Below are 5,143 nucleotides of genomic sequence, written 5' to 3'. Positions count from 1 at the left end.
CATTACTAAGGGGGGGGGGTAGACGACTGACGTGCAGACTGACCAATTAAATGTTTACAGAGAAGGTTATCGACCAATAACGGTAGCTCTACAGTCAGATCGTCCAATCAGAAGATTTTAGGCTACTTCACCACGCACCCTTCTCGAACCAATCGAAGTAGGGGAGGGCGGGACTAGTTTGTGAACAAAACGCTTCTCGAAATTCTACAGGGCTCTAGAAAAACAAAATCCCGGACATTTTTTAAGTCTAAAAAAGAGGACATGTCCGGGTAAAAGAGGACGACACCCTATACAAAACTGAACAGCTCAGGGAACAAATGAGTTTCTGTGATAATTCATACAGTGAATAAAAACTTACAGACAAGTTAAACTTCAGCATAAGGCCAACAACAATCGCTGTTTTCCCTCAAACATACCGTTCCACCTTAAAAGCCACGGAGCTTAGAGCTTCGTTTCCCCACAATCTTAGACGTCTCCTTTAAGTTATACGTTGTGTAGCTTTATGAGAAATCCTTAAGTTATCTAACTGAAGTTATGATGAATGAAGGAAGAAAGAGTTTTGGTGTTCTGCCCATTAACAAATTCACCTCATTCATCTTTACATTGCATAAGAGAGAGAGAGAGAGAGAGAGAGAGAGGGAGGTCAGTATCATAAGGAAACACTAAAGCACCCTTCTACCCCTCTGTCAGACCACCAAGTCTAGCATGGCACAGCATTTCAGTTGGAACTGAACAGTACATTTGCCAAGTGTAAATCACACCCACCCACCCACGCACCCACACGTGTAGCACACTTCACACACTCACATCTGTGAAAGAGCATGCTGTGCATCACCTCTGTGATGATCTCACCACTGTGAACTGCTGAAAAGGAGTGAAAACTGTTGACAGAAGACAAAGTGTTCTCAGAGTGATGTTATGAAGAACTACGTTTTGTTTATTAAAGAACCATGTTTGGGAAAGAGATTTGAAAAGGGTTGACCCTCATATTATCATAAGATTCTGCACAAATGTAAAGGTTCTGTAGCTCCCTGTCCTGCCTTGACCAGGTTTCCCCTGCCCATGTGCTTTTGTTTTTGTTTTGGTTCTGGTGTTCCTCCCTCTCGCCGCCTGTGTCATGTGCTGGACTTGGCTGTGGGCGGTTGCCATCAATATTGTTAGTCAGTATGGGCTCAGTAACACTGACTCACATTGGCATCCTGCCTCCATGCCAGCGTTCTTGAAAGGTTCACTGAAGAACTATTTATTAAATGATCTTCCATTGCATGGTGTTAATTTAGTCAAATGCATTAGATTATAAAAAGCGTATAATGGGTTATATTGTAATATAAATATCAAACACTCACCCAGTCACTCTCACACTCACCTGTGGATAACTTCACACAGCCAATCCACCTACCAACAACCAATGTACGTTTTGGGACTGTGAGTTAGGTTCATTTGGTAAGGACTAGTAACTTATTTCCTACTGACGTCTCTGCTGAAATTGTTTACCTGAAATGTCCACCATTATGCAACCAGCAACACTCTGAACTACTGCAGGGTTTAGAGATCACTACCTCACACTTTCTGTTCTATTCTTCACTTATAGTTTGGTGGCATACATCAGAGTTTGAGTGTGTGTGTGTGTGTGTGTGTTTGGTTTGCCACAATCAAAGTCAGGAGCCCCTATAGGCCACACAGTGTACTTTACTAACACACTCCATCCCTTAGCAACACTGCTAGTGTGTATAATACTGCTACCAACCTACAACAGAGAGATACAGAAACTGAGTGAGAGAGAGAGCAAAAGAGTGAGAGAGAGAAAGAGAGAGGCCAAGTTCATACTCAAACAAGCAGGTCCTGTATCTAGATGTTATCTATATATTTTAAAAAACAAATGCAATGTTGTTATCGGACTGTATTGGGATTACGCTCCTAAAGCTGAGGATTGTGACTGGATCGGCTTGTGTACATAAACACTTTGTGACTGGATCTGTGTTTCTAAATGCATGTGTGTGTGTTTGTGTCAACACACAGTAACACTCCACCACCACGTCAGGGATCTGCAGTGCTGAGAATGATCCACCACCCAAATAAAACCTGCCCGCAAGTGTTCCTGTTGGGGTCCTGACAACTGACCAACAGGGTGAAATCTGGCTAATGAAGTATGCAGAGCAACATATGAACTACTGTCTGTTATTGTAGAACTACAGAATGCACAGAGTGTTGGAAAAAGGACGCTTTTTTCTGTTACGGCTGATGGGTGTATATCGAATGAAGGTGGAGGAACCCTGACTATGGAAGTCAAGATGTAGTTGAATATTGCACAGAAAACTGAGATCCGATCAGCATCTGGACGCAGAAGCTGCACTTGAAAACGTGTGAAGGCACAGTATCTCGACTGAATGATCAGGATTTAATGCTAAGTTTAAACAGAGCCAGAGAGAAAGGTGAGGACATGAGAGAGAGTAAGAGAGTACACCCATGATTTATAGGGTCAGTTAATGAGCACTCACATTACTCCTCTTACAGCGCAGGTCAGTTAATGAACGCTCTGCACTGTCCCTCATAAAAACGAAGAAGCCTGGCAGTGATGGCTATCTCAACAGAATTGGAGACAGGAACCAGTAAAAACCAGGCCTATCCATCTGCTTAATGTCACACTCTGTCTTTACTGAGAGCCACAGAAAGCCTCATTTTCCTTTTCCTTTGACCTCTGCGTTTGATCACTCTTGGAGGTATAGTGCCCGACTAGGATCAATTCAGAATCCAGGTAATTTAGAATAGTTTTAAAACATTTGAATTGTAGATATATATTAGTTTTATGATTTTTACAGACTTTCCACCCAGCAGCTTCCTTATTACATGATGCTACCAAGCTGTGATGGTGAAATCTGGTGAAAATAAAGCACTATTATCACCAGTACTGTACAACACAAGGGCAATACTAAAAATGCTGAACACAGTTGTAAACATTTGCATAAGTAAAAATAAATTATACAAAATACGCTTAACAGAATCATTGCGATCAGTGTGTGAAGACAATCCCTAAGAAATCATTTTGTTAATGAGATGAGTGATGGTAAAGAACAACTGCATGTTGTAAAGATGGCTACGCATTTTCAAGACCAATAATTTAGTTAGAAAGACTTTGTTCTCCAAACTGCTAATCACAACCAGATCATTCGGGGCCTGGAATATAACATTTCAATCTACACTTTATTAATGATTACTAAATAAAATCATTATCCAGACATTTTTGAACTGATGGAGGAACTCTCGTCCTACCCCGGCCTCCTCGAGGGCTGTTTCCCAGAGCGGCTCGTAAACAGCACTGTAAACAAGAGGAGAGCTCATAAACACGGCAGAGTGCAGATTACCAGCCCAAACACAGAGGAGGAGAAGTAGGAGGCCATCAAAGTGCAGCAGAGAGGGGCACTTCAGAGCGGCCTGTCATCTTTTTAAAGAGGAGGAATAAATACACACACGTACACTCAGACGGAACAGCGTGCCTCATATGTCTGGAGCATTCCTGCGGAGAGCAGGGTGATAAGGGGCATAATGAGCGAGCGTTGGCCCAGCAGGGGCAGCTGAAGGAGGGCCACTCCAATCTGTCTGGATCCAGAGAGCCACGGTCAGGAGGAGATAAGAGAACCACAGCTGAGTGGACAGGCCTCTTCAACACAGACAGAAGAGAGAGAGAGAGAGAGAGAGAGAGAGAGAGAGAGAGAGAGAGAGAGAGAGAGAGAGAGCGAGAGCATGGCCATAACTTAAATAAGAACCAGAGACTCTCATTATTGAATGATACCTCATTATTTTCCATCATACCATAAATACAGTCTTGCTTCCCATGACTAATATATATACAACTGCTTCTCTCCTGTACTGTGTTGCCTATTCATAATGAACATCAGTATACTACAGAATTCTGATGAAGGTATATTACCTAGGCTTCGGTAAAGGTTAGCATATGGACCCTTCAACACACGTGGAGCCAGCCAACAGGTCACACCAACAGCAGTCTGTGTCTGTGTCAACTAACAGCCCTCATTGGCTAGAATTATGCTGATTGATGAGGATGAGGGAGGGGCTATCCTTCCTATTTAGAAGCTGCCCAGTATTTTATGAAGCATTTTATTTTGTTCCTGTACTGTAGTGTTTTCCCTGTTCGTCCTCACACACAAAAGATCCCTGAATCAAAACAAGGCAGTAACACAGCTGATCCCCCTGTTTCTGCAGCCTGTTTAAAAAAAACATAAAACCTGGGCAGATGATTTTGAAAAGGGGCTTGGGCTTGGAAACGGAAGGTCATGGTTCAATCCCCTAGATTGGCAAGAAAATTGGGTCTGGGGGCGAGGAGTGAGAGACAGCACTGTCTACGCTCTCAGCAAGGCACCTGCCACCCACCAAATAGGATGGCTCCTCGCAGTTTAGAGTGTATTTGTGTGTCTGCGTGTGCTTATGGCCTTTTGTGTGTGTCTGTGTGTGTGTGTAGGTGTGCACCAGAAATATATCACATTGTGAAGACCACACTCACATTGTGGAGACTTATCTGCCTTGTGGGCAACCACCACCTGATCCCTTCAGTGTAAATAATTACATTTTAAGGCATGTTTTATGTTTGGTTTAAATTTAGGTTTAAGGTTATAGTTGTAATTACAGAATAGTGAATGGTGAGTCTTCAAAAAAATCCCCACAATTCACTGATGCGTAAAAACGTATATATATATATATTTCTACCATCCTAACACATAATTGTGCCTCTAATATAAATATTATATAAATAAAAAGAGAGAGTGAGAGATAGAGAGATTCACTGAAATTCTTCTCTTTTTTCCCCGAGAACATGTACTCATGGATTCATAATTAGAGTATTAAATATGTTAGTGGACTAGCACATACAGTACATCTTTTAATACCTTCCCAATCTAACCCATCTTCTTTATAAAAGCCAATAACTCTCTGTCATTGAGGTAGATTCCTCCAGTAAGTAATTTCTTATAAAAACACCCTATATATCAGATGTAATTATGTGTAGCTCGTCGCGTTAATGTCGACGTTGTTCAGCGATGCCGCACACATCCTGTGGGGATCAGCAAAAATAAAACACAGTTGGACAGCGACATCTAGCGGCAAGGTTGAGTTACTACATACAACACGA

Source organism: Hoplias malabaricus, chromosome 14 (assembly GCF_029633855.1).
Source record: "Hoplias malabaricus isolate fHopMal1 chromosome 14, fHopMal1.hap1, whole genome shotgun sequence".
In the NCBI taxonomy this organism is placed as follows: Eukaryota; Metazoa; Chordata; class Actinopteri; order Characiformes; family Erythrinidae; genus Hoplias; species Hoplias malabaricus.
Note: the sequence above shows the minus strand (reverse complement) of the source record.